This window comes from Bos mutus, chromosome 1 (genome assembly GCF_027580195.1).
Source record: "Bos mutus isolate GX-2022 chromosome 1, NWIPB_WYAK_1.1, whole genome shotgun sequence".
NCBI classification, from domain to species: Eukaryota; Metazoa; Chordata; class Mammalia; order Artiodactyla; family Bovidae; genus Bos; species Bos mutus.
In genome coordinates this window covers 115,918,426-115,944,256 of record NC_091617.1, presented here as the reverse complement: position 1 = coordinate 115,944,256, position 25,831 = coordinate 115,918,426, and positions in this window count along the sequence as shown.

Here is a 25,831-nt window from a genome sequence, read left to right as displayed (position 1 = left end):
ATCGTTCTAATACACGGGAGAAAAGGAGGTGAAAGAAACCAGCCTTTCAAAGCTTCCTGCCTACGAAGGGCTGGGATTGTTATCTTCCTGGGGGATCATTGACATCCCGTCAGCACTGAATTACTACTGGCTTAGCTGAATGGGTCTGGGAGGATGAATCTAAAATCAAATGTCGGTTGAAGGGCACAATCTATGAAGAAAGGCAGTGAATGTAATTGTTCAATCATATGTGAAGGGATGGAAGTTTGGTTTATTCATAATTGAGAGTGACTGAATCTTCTTGTCTCTGGGTGATGAATACATATTCTAAGAAAAACTGTCGCGTCTTAGATGCCTTCCACCCCGAGGATTCAGCAGCATTCTCTTCCTCGCACAGTTTCACCTTCTCATTCCGGCTGTTGTCAATGGGAAAGTGGAACATCTGCGACTCATGCTTCCTGCGTGTGTGTGTGTGTGTGTGTGTGTGTGAGACCCTTCAACCCTATGAAGTGTAGCCTGCCAGGTTTCTCTATCCTTGCAATTTTCCAGGCAAGGATACTGGAGTGGATTACCATTTCCTCCTCCAGGGGACCATCCTCCTCCAGGCGATCAGGCGGAGGGATAGAACACCTGCATCTTGTGCATTGGCAGGTGGATTCTTTGCCACTGTGCCATGTGGGAAGCTTATGCTTCCTATCCATCTCTAATATATTGAGGGAAATTGTTTTCCTGTAGAGGGCTTCCAACTACTCTACAGGAGTATCACAGACACCATGGACATGAGTTAGAGCAAGCTGGGAGTTGGTGATAGACAGGGAAGCCTGACATGCTGCAGTCCAGAGTGAGACATGACTGAGAGACTGAGGATGCATATGCACACTTTCCCATAAAGAATTTAATTTAAAATGGTAATCATTCAAAAGGGTAATACTCATTGAATCTTCAACTTTGTGGCTCTTAAATGGCAACCCACAAGCATTTCATTTGGACTAGTCACCTTTGGAGCTGTTGGGTGGATGTTTGAAGCTGGAGGCAGGCACTGTTCTCTGAGATCTTGCTTCTCAGAGTGTCTCTGGACGGGACCAGCAGCCTCAGCCTCTCACAGGAGCTTGTTAGATATGCAAAACCTCAGGCCCCACTCCAACCCTACTAAATCAGAATCTGCCCTTGAAGAGGATTCCCAGGGGAGTCATATGCACATTCAATTTGAGAAGTGTTGCACTGAGACGGGGAGGGGTGGCAGAGGGAATGTTGCAAAATGCCTGAGGGAACCATCCAAACTCGTTGGTAGAAAGATGTAGCAGAGGAAGGAATAGTGAACTAGCTTGGAAACCGGGAGAAAGCATTTCTCAGAAGCTGAAAAGGGACATTCAGTGAGGAAAGGGCTAGACCCTAAAGTCAAATATTTTAAAAGGCTTGGGAGGGTATGTCTGTAGAATCTGCCTGGCTTTGGCATGAGAGAGCTTCTTGGGGCAGAAGAGAAGCCAGATTGTGAGGAATGTGATCAGGAAAGAGTGACTGAAGGGTTTGCCTTGCTTGAGAAGTTCAGGAGCTTCGGTATTGAAAAGAGGTGGGAGAAATGCTTTCGGGGTTAGGAGCACCTGGTCACGGCAAAGGGAAAGCAGAGATACGGGAGTGCTTGAACATGCTTGCTGAAGAGGGACCTGGCTGGTGCTGGGTGGTGGTAGAATGCAGTACAGGTAGAGGACGGCCTTCCCTTGGAGGATTAGAGGAGGAGACATCTCCCTGGCACAGAGAAGAGGGGCTGTGGATGATAAGAAGATAGATGGAGAAATGTATGCCAGGGTCTGAGAAAGTCTTAGTTCTGGAGGAGAGAGACCCTCCTGCTAAGAATGGGTAGGAGAATGCAGAGAAGGCTGAAAAAGTGAAACAATTCATGTTTTACTCTCTTAAAAAACTCTTACAGTGATGAAGGGTATCTTTACCTTCCTCTTCTTGAGATTACAAAATTATCTTTAATAAACAGTATAACTGGGGGACTTCCCTGGGGGTCCAGTGGGTAGGATTCCGTGCTCCCAACACAGGGGGCCTGGGTTTGATCCCTGGTCAGGGAACTGGATCTCACACGCCACAACTAAAAATCCCACATGCTGCAACAGAGATCAAAGATCCCAAGGGCCATAACGAAGACCTGGAGCAGCGAAATAAATATTTTTTAAAAGCAACAATAAACCTGTATAACTGGGTACTTGCTTAGCTGTCTGGGTTGGGATTTCAGCAAGTTGGAAGCTGTTGCTTTATGGGTGGCTATGTGTGAGCCAGCACCTAGTGCTCCGTACATCCAAAGCAGCCCAGTTTATTCCACGTTAGGCAGTTCTTTCTCACATCCCAGCCCTTTGGTTTCTGACCCCCAAGGCTATTGAATTTGTAATCTTGAAACTCCTCAGTTGAGTCGCTCAGTCATGTCCGACTGTTTGCGACCCCATGAATCGCAGCACGCCAGGCCTCCCTGTCCATCACCAACTCCCGGAGTTCACCCAGACTCACATCCATCGAGTCGGTGATGCAATCCAGCCATCTCATCCTCTGTCGTCCCCTTCTCCTCCTGCCCCCAATCCCTCCCAGCATCAGAGTCTTTTCCAATGAGTCAACTCTTTGCATGAGGTGGCCAAAGTACTCGAGTTTCAGCTTTAGCATCATTTCTTCCAAAGAAATCCCAGGGCTGATCTCCTTCAGAATGGACTGGTTGGATCTCCTTGCACTCCAAGGACTCTCAAGAGTCAATTCCAACACCACAGTTCAAAAGCATCAATTCTTCGGCACTCAGCTTTCTTCACAGTCCAACTCTCACATCCATACATGACCACAGGAAAAACCATAGCCTTGACTAGATGTACTTTTGTTGGCAAAGTAATGTCTCTGCTTTTGAATATGCTATCTAGGTTGGTCATAACCTTCTTTCCAAGGAGTAAGTGTCTTTTAATTTCATGGCTGCAGTCACCATCTGCAGTGATTTTGGAGCCCCAAAAAATAAAGTCTGACACTGTTTCCACTGCTTCTCCATCTATTTCCCATGAAGCGGTAGGACCAGATGCCATGATCTTCGTTTTCTGAATGTTGAGCTTTAAGCCAACTTTTTCACTCTCCTCTTTCACTTTCATCAAGAGGCTTTTTAGTTCCTCTTCACTTTCTGCCATACGGGTGGTGTCATCTGCATATCTGAGGTTATTGATATTTTTCCCAGCAATCTTGATTCCAGCTTGTGCTTCTTCCAGCCCAGCGTTTCTCATGATGTACTCTGCATATAAGTTAAATAAGCAGGGTGACAATATACAGACTTGACGTACTCCTTTTCCTATTTGGAACCAGTCTGTTGTTCCATGTCCAGTTCTAACTGTTGCTTCCTGACCTGCATACAGGTTTGTCAAGAGGCAGGTCAGGTGGTCTGGTATTCCCATCTCTTGAAGAATTTTCCACAGTTTATTGTGATCTACACAAAGGCTTTGGCATAGTCAATAAAGCAGAAATAGATGTTTTTCTGGAACTCTCCTGCTTTTTCCATGATCCAGCGGATGTTGGCAATTTGATCTCTGGTTCCTCTGCCTTTTCTAAAACCAGCTTGAACATCTGGAAGTTCACGGTTCACGTACTGCTGAAGCCTGGCTTGGAGAATTTTGAGCATTACTTTACTAGCGTGTGAGATGAGTGCAATTGTGCGGTAGTTTGAGCATTATTTGGCATTGCCTTTCTTCGGGATGGGAATGAAAACTGACCTTTTCCAGTCCTGCGGCCACTGCTGAGTTTTCCAAATTTGCTGGCATATTGAGGCAGCACTTTCACAGCATCATCTTTCAGGATTTGAAATAGTTCAACTGGAATTCCATCACCTCCACTAGCTTTGTTCGTAGTGATGCTTTCTAAGGCCCACTTGACTTCACATTCCAGGATGTCTGGCTCTAGGTGAGTGATCACATCTTCATGATTATCTTGGTCGTGAAGATCTTTTTTGCACAGTTCTTCTGTGTATTCTTGCCACCTCTTCTTAATATCTTCTGCTTCTGTTAGGTCCATACCATTTTTGTCCTTTATTGAGCCCATCTTTGCATGAAATGTTCCCTTGTTATCTCTAATTTTCTTGAAGAGATCTCTAGTCTTTCCCATGCTGTTGTTTTCCTCTATTTCTTTGCATTGATAGCTGAGGAAGGCTTTCTTATCTCTCCTTGCTCTTCTTTGGAACTCTGCATTCAGATGCTTATATCTTTCCTTTTCTCCTTTGCTTTTCACTTCTCTTCTTTTCACGGCTATTTGCAAGGCCTCCTCAGACAGCCATTTTGCTTTTTTGCATTTCTTTTCCATGGGGATGGTCTTGATCCCTGTCTGCTGTACAATGTCGCGAACCTCCGTCCATAGTTCATCAGGCACTCTATCTATCAGATCTGGTCCCTTAAATCCTAGTCACACCCAATTGGGCAGATCTAATGGCTTTTTTTCCATTTATCTTCTCCCTACTTTTCTGCAACATTTGAAAGTATTGACTAGTCCCTGTTTGATAAAACTGCCTTGTATATTTTTAAACCAACAATATTTAGGTATAACTTACATTCACAAAATGTACCCATTTTTACAGTGTAGTCTGTTGGGATTTGACAAATGTGTATTCTCCTAGAACTACCACCACAATTAAGATAGAGAACACTTCCATCATTCCATAAGATCCAAGACACCACAGGAATTTCATATAAATATAACCATATAACAGGCATTCTTTTGTGTCAGCTTCTTTCATTCTCCCCCAAACTCCTCTCCCGTTCAGGTGGCCCATCGAGCAGAGTTCCATGCGCTCTACAGTAGGTCTTGTTGGTTATCCATTTTAAATATAGCAGTGTGTACATGTCCTGTGTCAGCTTCTTTTGCTTAACTTGATGTTCTTGAGATTCATTCACATTGCTGTATGAATAAAGTATGTTCTCTTTTATTGCTGACTAGTATTCTTCCAATGAATTGAAAACCCACAATTTTTTTTTTTTAAAAACAGGAACAGCACCTCAAAGGGAAATGTACTTCTCTGAAAAGGCCTGAAATGTTCTCTTCTAATTTAATTTAATTTATTTATTTTGGGCTGTGTTGGGTGTTCATTTTGGTGCATGGGCTATTCTCTAGTTGCAGTGAGAAGGTTTCTCATTGTGGCGGCTTTTCTTGTTGCGGAGAACAGGCTCTAGCGTGCATGGGCTTCAGTAGTTTAGGCTCCCGGGCTCTAGAGCACAGGCTCAGTAGTTGCGGCACAGGGGCTTAGTAGTTCTGTGGCATAGGCGATCTTCCTGGACTAGAGATCTGACTTGTGTCTCCTGCACTGGCAGGCGGATTCTTTACCACTGAGTCACCAGGGAAGCCCCACAATTTCTTTATCTGTCCACCTGCTGGTGGACATTTGGGTTGTTTTCAGGTTTTAGCTATCATGAATAAAACTGCTATGAACATTAATGTACAAATATTTGAGTGAACAAATATTATTTAGGGGGAGTATATATTTAGAAATACTCAACTATATGGTAAGTACACATTTAAGGAAATGTCAAATTGTTTTTCCTAAGTGGTTGTGTTCCGAAGAGCAAAGTGAAAGAATTCCAGTTGCTCTGCATTGTCAGTCTTTAATTTTAGCCATTCTAATGGGTGTGTAGTCACGTCTCTTTTTGATTTTCATTGACATTTCTCTAATGATTCATCATATTGACAATCTTTTTCTATGTTTATTTTCCATTCCTACACCTTCTTTTGTAAAGTATCTATTCAAATACTTAACGCACTTCTAATGTTTTATTCTTCTTAAGTTGTGAGAATTCTTTATGTATTCTGGATACCAATCCTTTGTCAGATATATTTATTATATTTTCTTCCAATGTATGAGTTGCCTTTTCGTTTACTTAACAATGTCCTAACATAGCAGAAAATTTAAAAATATTTACTTATTTATTTTTGGCTGCATTGGGTCTTAGTTGCAGCACGTAGACTCTCTAGTTGTGGTGTGTGGGCTCAGTAGTTGCCCTGAGGCATCTGGGGTCTTAGCTCCCCCACCAGGGATCAAACCCACGTCCCTTGCATTGGAAGGTGAAGTCTTAACTGCTGGACCACCAGGGAGTTCCCAGTAGAAATGTTTAATATTACTGAGGCTAAATTTATCAGTTTTTCCTTTCGTGATTTATATTTTGTGTGTCCTAGCTAATGAATCTTGCGTATTCCACAATTAAGGAAATTTTCTCCTATAAAACTGTTATATTTAACCTTGCTACTCCTCCGCTTGGTGATTTGTACCATCCTAAATTATTTCCTGGTAGTCTATTTCCTTTCTGATTCCTCTTCTTCCTGTCTCTTAATCATGGCTTTTTCTCCCTTTGATAATCAAATAATGCGTGTTCGTTAAAGAATAGTTAGAGAACAAAGAAGTGCAGTAATCATTATAATAGCACCAATTTCAAGTGCAGTACCAGCATAATGCCATCTGGAGGGTGGTAAGATATGATGGATAGGAGAGCATATGTGGAAGTCAGGGTTCCTAAGCTTGAATTCTATTTCTCCCATCTTCTGGTTGCATGGTCTTCGGCAGTGTTTCACTCCAGGAAAACTTACAGGATCCGATAGCAGTTTGCAGTAGGGATTTTTGGTAGCAAAGCCTATAGAGAAAAAGCATCAGGAAAATGACGTACATCTTCAAGGTCTAGAAAGTGAAAGTGTTAGTTGCTCAGTCCTGTCTGACTCTTTGTGACCCAATGGACTGTGTAGCCCACTCGGTTTGTCTGTCCGTAGAATTCTCAAATCAAGAATACTGGAGTGGGTAGCTATTCCCTTCTCCAAGGCACCTTCCCAACCAGGGGTTGAACCTGGGTCTCCTGCATTGCAGGTGGATTCTTTACCATCTGAGCCACTAAGGAAGCCCTCAAAGTCTAGAGAGATAAGGCAAAAACTTCCAAAGCTCTTCCTCAGCTGAGGCCCCACAAAATATGCTTTCTCTCTACCAGAGAAGCACAGGGACCTGGAATATCTCTGCCCAGGGAAGACTCTTTGAATTTTAGGATCCAGGACTTTTATGCAGGGGTTGGTAGCATAGACATCTCCTGCTACACAACCTGCCAATCAAAACTCAGGCCCCAACAGTAAAACCAAGTACCAACATCATCAGTCTGATGTTACTGCAAACAGCCTGACCAGCCAGTAGAAAGTGGCCCACTGCTCCTGGTGTATATAACAAAATCATTAGTCACTAATAGGAAGAACTCTCTGAGGGCCACATTCTCAGGGATTGTTCGAGGGCCAGTAGTGGTTCCCTTGGAGACAGAAAGGAGTAAGTGATCATACCTGCTGTGTTTACAGGTGTGCTAAGTCGCTTCAGTCACGTATGACTCTTGGCAACCCTATGGACTGTAGCCTGCCAGGCTCCTCTGTCCATTGGATTCTCCAAGCAAGAATACTGGAGTGGGTTGCTGTGCCTTCCTCCAGGGGATTTTCCCAACCCAGGGCCTGCATCTTTCTCTTACATCTCCTGCATTGACAAACAGGTTCTTTACCACTAGTGCCACCTGGGAAGCCCGGTAGCCTCTCTAAAGCCTCTTTTCTTTATCTGTAAAATGAAAAAAATAAGTCCATAGGGTTCATAGGATTGCTATGAGAATTAAGCAAGATTATACACACAGAGTTTTCAGCATTATTTTTTGTACATTGTTGTTGCAATGTACATTAATACTATTAAGTATTTTCCTTTTCTCTCATGAAAGGATAACAGTACCTGTTTCATTGGTTGGTTGTGAACATAAAATACAGGTCTAATAGATACAGAGTTTGCCACAGAGCTTTGCCCTTAAGTCTTCACTAATCTTGGTGCCTCCTATTACCCCAATATCCAGAGGAAACCATGATTAACATTTTTTCAAAGGTGCCTTCCACTCAGTTTATAAACAACTCATTTACACTGTGTTTTCAATAAAGCAATGGAAAGAGTAACACCCTTTTCAAAGCTAACCTCCAGAATTGTCTCCTAAATGTTTCGTGATAGCAGGTTTTCTGGTGACTGCAGTATCTGACGTGTCTGGGAGCTCACAGCAAAGGCTGGAAGCTTTCCGGCTGTTACAACCATGTGACCAGGGCCATCACCCAGACTCCCTCGCCTCACTGGGGCCAGACAGTGTGTGTGCTTCTAAGATTCAGGTCTGTGAATGTGGACACGCTTAACTTTCCCTCTTTCATCCAATAAGTAGTTCTTAGCTTCTGAGTAGCAAACGTGATTATCAGCTCCATGGAACAAGAGCCACAGAATCCCTGCCCTGTGTCTCCTGCTTTTCCCTTATTTTATGTGAAAGCACTTGTGTGTGTGTGTGTGTTTTAATCTTTTCTCTTTTGCTTGATAATCTGGAAGAATGCCATATTAATTTTCAATAATCTCACTTTCTAATTAGATCTTTAGTCATCTCATTCTTCTACTACTGACAATTTATACATTATTTACTTATGTTGATGACTTAATTCTTTTAAACTTTTTATTTTATACTGGGGTATAGCCAATTAGCAATGTTGTGATAGTTTCAGGTGGACAGCAAAGAGACTCAGTCATATATATATGTATCCATTCTCCCCTGTATTCCCTTCCCAATGAGGCTGCCACATAGCACTGAGCCAAGTTCCCTGTGAAAGCATTTGTTTTACATTAAGTACCTTTTCATTACTTCCCTGGTGGCTCAGCTGGTAAAGAATCTGCCTGCAATGAGGGAGACCTGGGTTCGATCCCTGGGTTAGGAAGATCCCCTGGAGAAGGGAAAGGTTAACCAGTCCAGTATTCTGGCCTGGAGAATTCCATGGACTGTATAGTCCATGGGGTTGCAAAGAGTTGAATACGACTGAACAACTTTCACTTTCACTTTTTGTTACATGGTGTTTTAGGAATATACCCCCACTGGATAAAATTAGGAATGCAATAATGACTTGTCTTTTGCTTTGTAGTTTTTATCTAACATAGTTGAAGTCATACTGTATCCAGCCCCTCACCACTCCCAGTCCCAATTATAAGTAGTTTTCCATGTCAAAAATTTTTTCATAATATTTTTTCATAAATTTTGCAGCAGCAGAGCAGCGATTCCTTGAATTCATGTGATATCCTCTTAATCAATGGCTTTGCAGCTTTTTGGACCACAATTCACTAAAGAAATATGTTATGCATTGTTACTCAGAACTCACACACACAGCCCTGAAACAGAAGTTTCATGAAACAATACTTACCCTTACTACATGCTATATACTTTGATATATTTTTTTCTATTCTCTATAAATTTTTTTCAAAGATGTTGGTCAAATATACTAGGGGGAATGGGTTACTATTCTTTTTTAAAAAATATTTATTGATTTATTTGGCTGCTCCAGGTCTTAGTTGCAGCACATGGGATCTTTTTTAGTTGTCATGTGAACTCTTAGTTGCAGCATATGGGATCTGGTTCCCTGACCAGAGGTTAAACCTGGCCCTCCTGTATTGAAAACACGGAGTCTTAGCGACTGGACCACCAGAGAAGTCCCATCACTACTCTTAATGTTCTAGGGTTCCCAGAGTGGGATAAATGAGAATTGGTACCTCTCTCTTCTTTCCTCACACAGTCCATTTGTCTTGGTTGGTTCCTCCCTAGAAGCAGAGCTTGAGGTAAGGATTGGGATGGGATGCAGGTTATTTATTTAGGATGTGATATCAAGAAACAGAAGCAAGAAGAAGGATAGGGTAAATCAAGGTGTATTATGGAGCTAGGTGCTGCCATGGGCAAGTGGGGCTCAATCCACTGGAGAACCCACTGGGAATGGAAAGAAGGTCCTCAGATGTTTCCTCCAGCAGATGAGAGGTTGGGACACAGTAATCTACTGACTTCCACCCTTTGTTGGTTGAGGGTGTCCAACCTACCTCCCCATCTGACTGCAGAAAAATGGAGAGACAAAAGGTGGGTGCCTGGATGGGGGCTGTCATCACGCATAGATGCCTCCTCACAGCCTCCACTGAAACACGAGTGAACCAGGAGCATGTGATGCAGAGAACAAAAAAGAAGGAAGAGAGCAACTTCAGGCTTCTCCACCCGGTACATCTTTCTTCCTCCTACCTGGGCAGCCTGTCTCAGGGTCTTTCTGCCATGGCAGACAAGCAGAACCTGATGATTGAACTCCTCCAGGCCTGGCTCTTGACACATAAACATCATTTAGAAAAATCTTCTGTCTTTCTCAGCAAAGCTGTTTTCTTGCTAAGATCTAATTTCAGTGGAGGCTATAAGTGTCGTCTAGACTGGGGATACCTCCGTGTTTCACTGATGCCCGTCATTGCATCAGTGGGTGGGGGGATTCAGGGATATGGGAACTACTCTGAAACAAGTTCCAAAATGTTCTTTCTCTTACTTTTAATTGTGATTTGTAAATACTCATAGTATAGGATGAATATACCATAATTTATTTAATTATAAACTCTTCCGATTTTGGACATTTACTTTGCTTCCATCCTTGCAGTATCAAAAATAATGTTATAGCAAACATCATTGTGTGTAGTTCTTTGAGTCTCATATCCTTTTTTTTTAGTCTCATATCATTTTACCAAGATAGACGTTAAAGTGGAAACAGAGAGTTAAAGATATAAAAACTGTAAAAGCTTTTGATCCATTTTGACCCACTGCTTTCCACAAAGAATAAATTTAACCGATGGATACATTCACCAGTCGTGTTGTGTGTGTTAGGCAAACTTAAAAACATTTAAAGAAAATTCTCAATGTTGAAAATTTAGAAAGCATAGGAAAGTAAAACAGTAACAACCCACATTCCTGAGACATCCATTAATACTCTAATATATTTTATAGTTTTTCTCACTCATATATAATATATATGTATAATTTAAAAATAAAATAGGATATACCACATATAAAGTTTCATATTCTGGCTTTCTCCGTTAATATTACATTCCACTTTTCAGAAAGATAATTTTAAGTGGTTGCAAAATGTTTCATCCTTTTCAGCTGGGAATTATGTTTGGCTGCCACGGACAGAGTTTGACTGGCATAAACATATAACAGTTTATTTTTTTCTCATATAATGAGACATCTGGAAGGAGCCAGTTACTGGCTTTGTTATAGGGTTTCAAAGATGTCAGAATTGCGGTCACTACAATTCTCCTGGCTTTTCTCTCAAGGACCCCAAATGGCTGGTGGGGCTTGAGCCATCATCTCAGTGATCAAGATAGCTAGGTCCAGGCAGCAATCCAGGTGCTTGGAAGTCTCACCCAAGGACTTCTACTTATATCTTATTGGCCTCCTTGTTTGTAAAGAAGTCTGTGAAATGTAGTATTTTTAGCTAAGTACATTGCTGATTGTAATAACAGAGGATCTTGTTTATAACAAAGAGGAGGATGGAAATTGGGCAGCTAAGCTATCTCTGCCACAGCATTATATGGTGTAATATTTTATTTGACTAATTTCCCTTAGAGGAGTATTTAGTTTTTTCTAATTTTCACCATTATACCAATTGCCATGGTAAGCATCTTTGCACAAACATCTCGAAATCTCTTATTATTTCCTTATGATGAATTCCCAGATGGAATTAATAAATCAAATCATGGAATGCAAAATTGCTTTCCAGAAAGATTCTACCAATTACACTCTCACCAGCAACATATAAAACCGTTGGGCAGTTTTTCTGAGAGTCATTCATTGAATACTTGCTTTCTGTCCAACACCAGATGGTCCCTTGAGATTCTTTTTTCGAACAGTAATATCATTCACGAATGTTAGAAAATGCAATCAATCCTTAAATAGAATATGTCAAAATGGCAATGGCTGAGCACTCTGCCTTTTATTTAATTAAATATATACCAGAAGAAAACGTCCTTGGAGGATGCACTTGCAAGGTGACATACACATTTCAGACTTGTATGTTCTTGTATTTTGATTTTTGAAGAGGTCCCTAAGATGGTTTTGATACCAATAATGACATGGCACCATGAGAGAAAGGATGACAAGGAAAAACCACCATCCGAGAGCCTATCAAGAAATCTAAATCAATTTAAGATCTTTAAAACTTAATATTAGAAACTATTGTAAAAGATATACATCTTCACATAACCACAGCTATTCTGTGAGCCAATGCAATTTTAGCAAAGTTTTGAAGCCCCATCTATTGAGTTGCATTCTAACGAAACTAGTGTTAGCAGAAACAATTCACAGCTATGTCATTGAGCTGAATTCCTCCACAACCACAAACAAGAGCCAAAATTTGCCTTATTTAGAGGTGTATACAGTTTTTAAAAAGTGTTAGTAGCTCAGTTGTGTCTGACTCTTTGCAACCGCATGACTGTAACCCACCAGGCTCCACTGTCCATGGAATTTTCTAGGCAAGAATACTGAAGTGGGTAGCAATTCCCTTCTCCAGGGAATCTTCCCAACCCAGGGATCTAACCCAGGTCTCCTGCATTGCAGGCAGATTCTTTACCATCTGAGCCACCAGGGAAGTCCCAGTTACCATGTTCTCAAAAAATTCATACTTTGCGTGACTTTCTGGTAAATTAAGTTGAAATTTTAAATGCACCCTGGAACTCAAATGGAAAGAACTCATAGAAGCCTCTGTTCAGATTAATGCAGTAAAATTTACAAAGGGATTGCAGCACATCCTTTATTAAAGAAGATCATTTTCTAAATAAGAATAATTACCTGCTAATTCATGTTTTGAGAGTCTGGTTTTGTACTTCAGGTCTCTTTAAAGCAAGGCTGGGCTTTAAGTCCTGTCAAAATTTTCCTGGCCTTTAGCTTTTCTTGTTCAAGAAAAGATGAAAGCCTTTGGAAAAAGTGATATCCGCATGTGAGTTTTTAGAATTTAGTCTGTGTTCTAAATAGAGCTGTGCACGGTCATCTAGGTCCCTGAAACGGCAGTCTATTTTTCAGGCTGTGTCTTGAACCTAGAGAGCAGAAGCTATTGTTTGTTCAGAAGGGCGGAGACCACACCACAGAAATGCTTCCCACCTCCCAAGGGTACAGGCCACCCCAGTGCTTAAAACTAGACCTGGGGTGAGACTTCTCTGGTGGTCCAGTGGTTAAAAAAATGCCCTTCCACTGCAGGAGGCATGGGTTCAATCGTTGGTTGGGTGGTGTAGCCAAAGATTAAGAAAAAAAAAAATAAACTAGTCCTGGCAACTTCCTAGGGAACAAATGCACATTGTTATGAAGTGTGCACAACCAATCTTTTTGTTCTCTCTAGGGTATGTTTGCCTCTATTTCAGTTGTTTAAACTGTGTCAATTTAGGACCAAAAATCTTGATGAAATAAACTAAAAAAAAAAAAAAAAAAAACCTAGACCTGGCACATAGTTGATGGTCCAATAACATTCCACTCCAGTATTCTTGCCTGGAGAATCCCAGGAACAGAGAAGCCTGGTGGGCTACAATCCATGGGGTGGCAAAGCAAAGTGAAAGTGAAGTTGCTCAGCCGTGTCCGACTCTTTGCCGCCCCATGGATTGTAGCCTACCAGGCTCCTCCATCTATGGGATTTTCCAAGCAAGAATATTGGAGTGGGTTGCCAAGAGTTGGACACAACTGAGCACGGATACAGGCACTCAGTGAATTTCCCTCAAGGCATAGCTGGGGCATTTGTAATTAGGTAAAATAAAATGAATGTGTTTCCGGATAGCTGTGTACAGAGCTACATTCTAGATCACAGTTCCCAGGACATTTTTGGGAACTCCTTTTTTGAACTAGAGGAGGTAGATTACATTATATCACAGTAAAGTAAGCATCTTTACTAATCATGTTTAAATATTTTATATTTTAACTTAGACATGAGCTTTGAATTCATCTTTTATTTAACAGTGTATATTGGGTGATCAGTCAGTTCAGTCACTCAGTCGTGTCTGACTCTTTGTGACCCCATGGACTGCAGTATGTCAGGCCTCCCTGTCCATCACCAACTCCAGGAGCTTACTCAAACTCATGTCCATTGAGTCGGTGATGCCACCCAACCATCTCATCCTCTGTTGTCCCCTTCTCCTCCCGCCTTCAATCTTTCCCAGCATTAGGGTCTTCTCAAATGAGTCAGTTATTCACATCAGGTGGCCAAAGTATTGGAGTTTCAGCTTCAGCATCAGTCCTTCCCATGAATATTCGGGACTGATTTCCTTTAGGATGGACTGGTTGGATCTCCTTGCAGTCCAAGGGGACTCTTAAGAGTCTTCTCCAACAAAAGCATCAATTCTTTGGTGCTCAGCTTTCCTTAAGTCCAACTCTCATATCCATACATGACCACTGGAAAAACCATAGCTTTGACTAGATGGCCCTTTGTTGGCAAAGTGATGTCTCTGCTTTAATATGCTGTCTAGGTTGGTCATATTGGGTGACAAACAGACAAAAAGAAAATTAGTAAATGAATCAGTTGAACTATAATTCCCTGAATTAAGTCTTTAAAACCATCAGTGGATGACGATAATGTGAACTCTACCATTTCGTACTTTATGCTACTGTTTATATAATTAATAATTCAGAATACCAGAGTTGTTGTTTCTATACTTGTGACTTTATTCTTTCTTAAACATTTACTTTTATTTCATCAATATAGTGAATATAGCTTAAGCATTTTTGATAATTTAGTCATAATACACTTTTCAAAAAAATATTGATTTATTTATTTGGCTACACTGGGTCTCAGTTGCAGCATGTGGGATCTAGTTCCCTGACTAGCGGTTGAACCTGGGCCTCCTGCATTAGAAACATGATGTCTTAGCCACTGGACTACCAGGGAAGTTCCCATAACACTCTTTTAAATTCAACCAAAATTTAATTAGCATATACATGCTAAAGCAGCACTCTATAAATTCCTCTATTGCTTTTGTTACTGTAATTATAATCACTTTCATTTATCAGTATCATTCAGTCAGTTCAGTTCAGTCGCTCAGTCATGTCTGACTCTTTGTGACCCCATGAACCACAGCACACCAGGCCTCCCTGTCCATCACCAGCTCCCGGAGTTCACCCAAACTCATGTCCATTGAGTCAGTGATGCCATCCAACCATCTCATCTTCTGTCATCCCCTTCTCCTCCTGCCCTCAATCTTTCCCAGCATCAGGGTCTTTTCAAATGAGTCAGCTCTTTGCATCAGGTGGCCAAAGTATTAGAGTCTCAGCTTCAACATCAATCCTTCCAATGAAGACCCAGGATTGATCTCCTTTAGGATGGACTGGTTGAATTTCCTTGCAGTCCAAGGGACTCTTAAGAGTCTTCTCCAACACCACAGTTCAAAAGCATCAATTCTTCAGCGCTCAGCTTTCTTTATAGTTCAGCTCTCACATCCATACATGACTACTGGAAAAACCATAGCCTTGACTAGACAGACCTTTGTTGGCAAAGTAATGTCTCTGCTTTTGAATATGCTATCTAGGTTGGTCATAACTTTCCTTCCAAGGAGAAAGCGTCTTTTAATTTCATGGCTGCAATCACCATCTGCAGTGATTTTGGAGCCCTCCGAAAATAAAGTCAGCCACTCTTTTCACTGTTTCCCCATCTATTTGCTGTGAAGTGATAGGACCAGAAACCATGATCTTAGTTTTCTGAATGTTTAAGCCAACTTTTTTCACTCTCTTCTTTCACTTTCATCAAGAGGCCCTTTAGTTCTTCTTCACTTTCAGCCATAAGGGTGGTATCATCTGCATATCTGAGGTTATTGGTATTTCTCCCAGCAATCTTGATTCCAGCTTGTGTTAGCCACTGATTATTTTATGTTTACTGTTTATCAGTGTAGTTATAATAACTCTATGAAGTGCTTATTATTTTCATCTTAAGAAAGTGAGACAGAAAGATAGAGTAACCCACCCAATGTTACACAACCCATTGTTGAAATGGCAATGTGAGAATTTGAACTCAAGCACATGTATCTCCTAATCCATATTTTAATCACCATCTTCTACTGTCTCCGAAATAATTTCAGTGTGTTTTCCCACTAAGATTTAAGTTACTCAATAGCAAGGACTGTGTTTCTTACTCTCTGGAGCCTAGTCTACTAGGAGGACTCAGGAAATGTTGAAATAAACTAAACTTAGATTTGAACTTTGATCTCTAAGATATATATTTGTAATTACAAGTGAAAGTTTCTCAGTCATGTCTGACTCTGTGACCCCATGCTCTATATAGTACATGGAATTCTCCAGGCTAGAATACTGGGCCGTTCCCTTCTCCAGGGGATCTTCCTAACCCAGGGATCGAACCTATGTCTCCCTCATTGCAGGCAGATTCTTTAACAGCTGAGCCACCAAGTTTACTTTAAGATAAGAGTGGAGAAGGCAATGGCACCCCACTCCAGTACTTTTGCCTAGAAAATCCCATGGATGGAGGAGCCTGGTAGGCGGCAGTCCATGGCGTTGCGAAGAGTCCGACACGACTGAGCAACTTCACTTTCACCTTTCACTTTCATGCATTGGAGAAGGAAATGGCAACCCACTCCAGTGTTCTTGCCTGGAGAATCCCAGGGACGGGGGAGCCTGGTGGGCTGCCGTCTATGGGGTCGCACAGAGTCGGACACGACTGAAGCAACTTAGCAGCAGCAGCAGCAAACAACAACAAAAAGCCTCATAAAGCTGTTTCTTCACAAGTAATTTGCAGTTGTAGCTAACCTGTTTTTTTTTTCCTGTTTTGTTACTTAAGAACTTATAACCTAATAGAAAAATAGACAAAAGACAAAGCTTAACACACACTAAAAAAAGATAAAAATGACTAAACATATAAAAAGATGTTCAACTTTATAATAATAAAATAAATTTAAATTAAAATGGTAATATGATAAGATTTCACAATTACCATATGGACAAAAAAGTGAAAAGTTCAGCATATACTATGCTGTAAAGGTTTTAAGATAATAATGGGGGTTCCCTGGTGGCTCACAGGGTAAAGAATCTGCCTGCAATGCATGACACCTGGGTTTGATCCCTGGGTTGGAAAGATCCCTTGGAGAAAGGACTGGCTACCCATTCTCGAGCACTGCATAGACAGAGAAGCCTGGTGGGTTACAGTCCATGGGGTTGCCACTAGTCAGATACAACTGAGTGACTAACACTCACACTTTTGACTTTTTCTCATATATTGCTGGTGGAAATGAAGAATGATAAACCCCTGTGGAAAGAAATTCACATCAAAATCTAGCAAAATATTTATTTGCCCTTTTTGATCCATGAATGCAACTTTGAGAAGTTACCTTAGGAGCCTCTCACTTCAGTTTTACCCTTCAGTACCTGCTCTGTGTTAATGGGCTGGACTCCAAGTTCTTCTGATCAGAGTGCCATGCTAAACTTTGTCAGTAGAGAGCGCTAGAGGGACACTGCAGGAGGAAGGGGCTCTGTGATTCCGGGGTGCCGCATTTGGTTTTCACTTGCTCCTGCTCTATAGTCCCTCAGTGGTGTGCAGTGGAGATGGGGAGGGAGGGGAGGAGTTGATGGAATCAGGTGGTGCCAGAGTGCCCAAGCCCCTAGTGTCCTTCCAGCCCAGCCTGGACCGTGTGACCAGCTTGTCATGGAACTTTTGGTGAGGATACCAAGTGCTGCAGGAGAGCCCCTGACCACCTCTGTGTGCTTGTGAGCCAGACACTCGTTTCCCGCTGTGGAAAGCTATGGCCCAGGGAGCCCAGCACGTTCGCTACCGTCCAGAATGCTGCAGCCACATCTTATCCAACTATGTTGAGCATCATGGGAAAGGTTCCCCTTCCAGCGCGGTCCTTCCTTGCTTGAGTTCTCTCCCTCAGCCGAAGAGCTTCCTTTAGAGCAAGAGTTGGCAGACGATGGTCTGCTGGCCAAATCCAGCCTATCAGCTGTTTTACAAATAAAATTTTATTGGACACATCCATGCCCATTTGTTTTGTTTGTCTATACAGTGTGAAATGATTGTGACAGAGATAGTAGGGAACAAAGCCCAAAATATTTACTATTTGTCCTTTTGTATAAAAGGTTTGCCAATCCTATGTTAAAATTCTCTTTGTGTTATTTTCTTATCATAGCTTAATAATTTTTAATAGCAAACTTTTCCTATTTGAATCACCATCTGTCTTCAGATAGATACTACCTCTAACAATACAAAAGTGCCTGTGCACAAGGTTTTTATTGCAACCTTACTTGTTACTGCAGAAAAAATAAATAATCCAAATGCCTTAACGTGGACATTGGTTTAATAAACTATGATATCCATACAGAAAGGACTCTGTGACTATGAAAAGAATTAGGAGATCTCTGTGAACTGGTATGGAGTGATTCAGGGTATGATATTAAGTAGGGGGAGGGGGGAAGCACTAAAGAAAATATAGAGTATACCGTATCAGTAAGAAAGCTTATTTCTTAAAAAAGAAACATGGAAAAGATAAGCCAGAAGTTAATAACATCCGTTACCTGCACAGGGTGGATTGGAATAGAATGAAAGGAATAAAAGAGAAATCAACACTTCCCTGCACATACCAAAGTAGTTTTGACTTTAAAACCTTGTTAATGTTTTACATATTCAAAAGTGAAATTAAATCTACAAGTATGAGAAGAAGAAAAAATTGAATGCAAACAGAAACCAATACACAGTATTTTGAATTAATAGCTAGACCACATGAAATAAAAAGAAAAGAATTAATTTGAGTAACATTTGAATCAGTACTTTGACCAAATACATCAGTTCAAAAAAAGTAGTAAAAAAAGAAATCTTAAACTCTGCTTAATAGGTTTTTTGTTTTTTTTTGTAGATAACTGTTACAGCAATTCTGAAACTATTTTGGTATACTGTGCAATTAATTAATGAATGAATATACTGATGCATTAGAAGCCAGGTTCTCATTATAGGAGAGAACACATATAAATGTGAGCTGGAGAAGACTAAAAAAATATCAAAGTATTTGTTGCATAGGAGTTAAAGTAATATAGATAGATAGGTAGATAGACATATTGGAAAAAAAAAATTTCAATAGCAATGAACAAGGTACTGCCCAGCTTTTGGTTTTTAAATATCACTATACGAGAGAGATCAGTCCTGGGTGTTCATTGGAAGGACTGATGTTGAAACTCCAATACTTTGGCCACCTGATGGGAAGAGCTGACTCATTTGAAAAGACCCTGAGGGTGGGAAAGATTGAGGGCAGGAGGAGAAGGGGACGACAGAGGATGAGATGGTTGGATGGCATCACCAACTCAATGGACATGGGTTTGGGTGGACTCCGGGAGTTGGTGATGGACAGGGAGGCCTGGAGTGCTGCAGTCCACGGGGTCGCAAAGAGTCAGACACGACTGAGCAACTGAACTGAACTGAACTGATACTAGAAGGAACAAGAGATCCTTGAAAAGATGACTGATTCCAGCACTGGAACAATTAAAGAACAAGATGAGCCAGGATCATCTTATCGTGCCAGCAGATTAGAATGTGCTCAAAAAGCTGTGAGAACCTGTCTCAAAGATATGGGAACTGGTTTGAGGGGCTTCTGCTGCTGCTGCTGAGTCGCTTCAGTTGTGTCCAACTCTGTGCAACCCCATAGACGGCAGCCCACCAGGCTCCCCAGTCCCTGGGATTCTCCAGGCAAGAATACTGAAGTGGGTTGCCATTTCCTTCTCCAATGCATGCATGCATGCACGCTAAGTCGCTTCAGTCATGTCCAACTGTGCGCGACCCCATGGACAGCAGCCCACCAGGCTCCTCTGTCCACAGGATTCTCCAGGCAAGAGTACTGGAGTGGGCTGCCATTTCCTTCTCCATCTGCTGGTCAAACTGAAGCAACAGAAGCAGCAGATAAACAATGATGTTAATAGATTATATTGGGTTTCCCAGGTGGTGCAGTTGTAAAGAATCTGCCTGCCAATGCAGGAGATGGGAGAGACACTGGTTCTATCCCTGGGTTGGGAAGATCCCCTGGAGTAAGAAATGGCAACCCACTCCTGAAAAATTCTGGCCTGGAGAATTCACGGAAAGAGGAGTCTGGTGGGCTACAGTCCATGGGGTTGCAAAGAGTCAGACATGACTGAGCATACACGAGATTATGTTACCATTAAGTAAGCAGATAGTTCATTTATAGACTTTAAAAAAAAAGAGCTAAAAGTGTCAAACTTCTTAAAGAAGATACAGAAAGTATTAGAATAAATAAGGAGTACTCATATAGGATGGGGCTTCCCTGGCAACCCACTGCAGTATTCTTGCCGGGGAAATCCCATGGACAGAGGAGACTGGCGGGCTATAGTTCATGGGGTCACAAAGAGTTGGACACAACTGAGTGACTAACACATTCATATAGTATAAAAAAGAAAAACCAAAATGACAAAAAAATTCTATAAAGGACACAGTTGGGACAATTGGCAGATTTGAATATAGACTGTGTATTAGGTAATAATTGTATCACTGTTAAATTTCCTAAATCTGATCATTTTACTGTGGAAAGGAATGTGTTTGCTGTTGAAAGACACATGACAGTGAATTTAAGGGGTAAAGGGTCATGAAAGCTGTAATTTACTCTCAAATATTTCTGCCAAAACTACTGCTGCTACTACCACCTCTAATAATAATAATAAGCAAATCTGAAAGTATGTTAATTGGTCAATGCAGATGAAGTGTCTGTGTTTCTTTTCATCAGCCACTGGCTGCACTGTGTGGTTGCCAAGTCAAGTGACTGGTCAAGGACTCCTGCATTTATCAACCCTTGCTATTTATTAGCTTATGAACTTTCCCATTCCTTTATTTCATCTTCTCTAGGTACCATCCAAATGTTAGCCTGTTTCGTCTTCACAAAAATCCTGTGAAGTAGAAATTATTTTCTGAATTTAAACAGGTGAGACAACTGAAGTTCAAAGAGGTTAAGTGACTTGCCAGAGGTCATTGTTAGTAAATTACAATGTAGTCATTCAAACCCAAGACTTCAGATGCAACTTCATTTAGCCTCCCTTCAGGCCGCAGGGGCCCAATGTTGTGACCATCAGCAGATGCTACAGAATCAGGAAGCCAAACAGAACAGCTTTGCGAGGTTAGAAGGGAGAGGCTTAGAACAGAGACTGGCAATTCAGTAATTAGAAAGCATAATAACGTGAAGGCAAATGAATATCTACAGATTTAATGTTCATATTATTACTTCCTTAAATGACCTGCAATTTTATATTATTTTCTGTTCATCAGACTACATGCTAGACATCAGACTACAGACTACACATGTACCTTTATTGTTTTCTGATATACATAAATACCATCGTAAAATATTAATATACATTGGGTCTTGTGTTTTTAAACTTCCTACCATATAGAAGCATAAAAAGGAATGAAGCAAAAAATAATAATTCTCCTGACATTAAAAAATATATTTATTTATATGATTAAAATATCTAAAATATTCAGATTTTGCTTTGTTTCTTCCATTTAAGGTACATGTTCTTAGAACATACAGTCTCCTGCATTCTTTTTAAGCAGCTGTAGGGGATCCCATTGTAAGGTATCAGTACATGTGTGTATACATGTATAGGTATGTGCTTCTGGTTTGTGGAGGGGGAGCTTATGTATGTGTGTGATTGTATATTCACGTGGCTCTGTGTTTGTGTGTTTATGCCTATGACTACTGCCTCCTATTGGTGACTGTCTCTTCCATGTGCTAAAAAACTGGAAGTACAAGGATCATGTCTATGTCCAAGTGACTTTGAATTCTTTGCATCTGAACAAAGGGGTTAGAATGATTGTTGAAACATAACTTCCACTGGCGCGTGAAAAGGTCTTTGCATACGAAGACCAGTGGCAAAGAACACAGGCTCAGACCACCTGGGTTCAAATCATTCTTACACAGCTTACTGTGAGGTCCGAGATTTTCCTGGGAAAATTCCTTGGCCTTCCTGGCCTCTGTTTCCTCATTGTTGTTGTTCAGTCACTAAGTGGTGTCTGACTCTTTGCAACCCCACGGACTACAGTGCACCAGGCTTCCCTGTCCTTCACTATCTCCTTAAGTTTGCTCAAACTCATGTCCGGGAGTCGGTGATGCTATCTAACCATCTCATCCTCTGTTGCCCTCTTCTCCGCCTGCCCTCAATCTTTCCCAGCATCAGGGTTTTTTTTCCAATGAGTCAGCTATTAGCATCATGTGGTCAAAATATTAGAGCTTCAGCGTGAGTCCTTCCAATGAATATTCAGGATTAATTTCCTTTAGGATTGACTGGTTTGATCTCCTTGCTGTCCAAGAGAGTCTCAAGAGCCTTCCAACTCTCACAGTCATACATGACTACTGGAAAAACCGCAGCTTTGACTATGTGGATCTCTGTTGGCAAAGTGATGTCTCTGCTTTTTAATGTGCTGTCTAGGTTTGTTGGGCTTCGCAGGTGGCTCAGTGGTAAAGAATCCGCCTGCAATGCAGGAGATACAGATTTGATCCCTGGGTTGGTAAGATCCCCCTGGAGGAGGGCATGGCAACCCACTCCGGTACTCTTTCCCGGAAAATCCCATAGACAGAGGAGCCTGGTGGGCTGCAGAGACTCAGACATGACTGATGCGAAGGAGCGTGCACACTTGGTTTGTCATGACTTTCCTTTCAAGAAGCATGTGTCTTTCAATTTCATGGCCGCAGTCACTGTCTGCAGTGATTTTGGAGCCCAAGAACATAAAATCTGTCAGTGTTTCCACTTTTTCCCTCTCTGTTTGCCGTGAAGTGATGGAACCGAATTCCATTTTCTTAGTTTTCTGAATGGGTTTTAAGCCAGCTTTTTCACTCTCCTCTTTCACCTTCATCAAGAGGCTCTTTAGTTCCTCTTTACTTTCTGCCATTAGAGTAGTTATCATCTGCATATTTGAGATTGTTGATATTTCTCCCAGAAATCTTGATTCCAGCTTGAGATTCATCCAGCCGGCATTTTGCATGACATACTCTGCATATAACTTAAATAAGCAGGATGACAATATACATCCTTGATGTACTCCTTTCCCAATTTTGACCCAATTTGTTGTTCCATGTCTCATTCTAACTGTTGCTTGATGACTTGCATACAGGTTTCTCAGGAGACAGGTAAAGTGGTCTGATATTCCCATCTCTTTAAGAATTTCCCAGTTTGTTGTAATCTACACAGTCAAAGGCTTTATTATAATCAATGTAGCAGAAGTAGAAGTTTTTCTGGAATTCTCTTGCTTTCTCTATGACCCAAAAATGTTGACAGTTTGATCTCTGGTTCCTCTGCCTTTTCTAAACCCAGTTTGTACATCTGGAAGTTCTCAGTTCACATACTGCTGAAGCCTAACTTGAAGGATTTTGAGCATAACTTTATTAACATGTGAAATGAGTGCAATTATGTGGAAGTTTAAACATTCTTTGGCATTGCCCTTCTTTGGGATTGGAATGAAAACTGACCTTTTATGGTTCTGTGGCCACTGCTGAGTCTTCCAAATTTGCTGGCATATTGAGTGCAGCACTTTAACAGCATCATCTTTCAGGATTTGAAATAGCTCAGCTGGAATTCCACCACCTCTTCTAGCTTTGTTTGTAGTAAGGCTTCCTAAGATCCACTTGACTTCACACTCTGGGATGTCTGTCTCTAGGTGAATGATCACACCATTGTGGTTATCAAGGTCATTAAGAGCTTTTTTTGTATAATTCTGTGTATTGTTGCCAACTCTTTTTCATCTCTTCTGCTTCTGTTAGGTCCTTACTGTTTCCAGGCTCCTCTGTCTATGGGATTCTCCAGGTAAGAATACTGGAGTGAGTTGCCATGCCCTCCTCCAGGGGATCTTCCCTACATAGGGCTGAACCCGCGTCTCCTATGTTTGCTGCATTGCAGGTGGATTCTTTATCTGTTGAGCCACCTGGGAAGTTGTGGATGTTTTATCATTGGAAATGGGCATATCTATAGTGCATTCTTGGTCAGTTTGTCTTACAGCAGAATCAGACAAAAGATTTTGAGAGCACATGATTTATTGAGGGGAGACTCGCAAGAGACTGACAGGGAACAGTGGGCTAGGGCAGGGCCAAGTTAGGGTGTGATTCTCAGAGGGGGTCTAGCTTCAGTGTGATCCACAGGGAGCTTATGAATTAGACCACAAAGTTAGTCCCACCATTAAGGCCAAGCAAGGGGCTGGGCTTCCCAGTTGGTGCTAGTGGTAAAAAACCCACCTGCCAATGCAGGAAATACAAGAGATGAAGATTCAGTCCCTGTGTCGGGAAGATTCTCTGGAGCAGGGCATGGCAGCCCACTCCAGTATTCTTGCTTGGAGAATCCCATGGACACACGAGCCTGGCGGGCCATGGTCCTTTGGGTCACAAGAATCAGACATGACTGTAATGACTTAGCATGCGTGCACCCAAGGCAAGGGGCTAGGCTTTCGTGCCCCAGGTCCCTCAATCATTGGCTGCTGAAAGTCACCCAGGAGTGGTGTGTGGTATAACCTCCTAGGGCAGCTCCTATGAGCCGGAAGGCAAGTCTTTGGAGAAAAGGAAGAGCTGTAAACCTTTAGAAACCTTCCCCCACAGCAGCTGGGCGTGGGTGTGCCTGCTTGCTCAAGGGGATGGGGATACCACCAATTTATTCCAGTCCCCAGCTCGCCAGGTTGTGGTAAGAGTTAACCATTGTTGTTGTTCAGTCACTAAGCAATGTCTGACTCTTTGCAACCCCATGGACTATAGCCCATGAGGCTCCTCTGTCCATGGGGTTCTTCAGGCAAGAATACTGGAGTGGGTTGCCATTTCCTATGTGACACATAAACCACTCAAAATGAGAACAGGTAACATGTATTGTGCTTAAATCAAATTTTATTCCAAGTGCTTTGACCTTAAAAAACTGTATCATATAAAAGAAACCCTCTTATGTCAGCTAATTTTACTACCTCATTTAACAGCTGATTTCCAAAAACATATTAAGTATTTAATAAATGAGGGATAAAACACATGTGCAAGGAAGGTGGCCTTCTCATCTCTTGGATTAGTGTCTGCACTCTTCACTGTTCTTGTTTCATTCAGTTTTCATACAGTATTTTGGACCTTGTGTATCCTGTGGGTATTGAGTTAACATGAGCTATTTCAGTCATTTTAAAGAATTCCGTATTTCTATTTTTATTGACGTTCAAGGGGTGCTTGAACAAATGTGCATGAGGTTACAGTGAGAGAGCCCAGGAATGCCTGGCCTGCTTGCTGATTATCCCCATCCACCATGCTGGGATTCCCAAGGAAACTGGGCAAACAGGGAAAACTGGGAGAGAAAAACCAATGAGCCCTTTTAGCAGCATCTGTGTCCATCAGTCAGGATTGGATCAGAGAGGCAGGAGCATGAAGAAAGCTACCTAGTAAGGGGTTTACGGAAGGGACTTGACCTGACTGAGCAGTGGGAGCTGGGGGACCATGTGTGTGAGGCTGTTGGTTCTGCTTCTTGGCCCGGGGACACAGACTGCAGGGCAGACTGTTGGGAAGGGAAATTGAATGCGAAGTGGGGGAAGCCAGGATGAGCTGGAACCCGGGTTTTCTCCTGGTGTCCCCAAACCTCCCACTTTGATGATAGGAGTCCTGCATGAGTCCAGCTGGTGCCTGTCACAGAGCGAAGCAAGCCCCAGACTCAGGAGTCAGAGAAGCTGAAGGGGGATGGATGGGGTGGCAGCTGGAGTTGTTGTGGGTGGGGCTACAGCAAGGATGCCACCAAGGTGCCGGGGACCCCTATAGCAACCTTCCCAGAGTGCAAAAATGCCCCCCTTCCACCCTCTAAATTGTGCACAGAGTGTCTTTTAGGTCCACACAGACTCAGAAGTATGCAGGGGAATCTGGGTGGCACAGTTTCAGTTTAGCTAAGTTGACACAATACAAATTGCCACACTTGTTTAATATCAAAATGAGCTTCAGTATCCCTTTGGCTGCAGATATGGGACGCTTCAGGAGTCTTTCCTCCTAGTTTGATGATCAAACATGGGAGGGAAC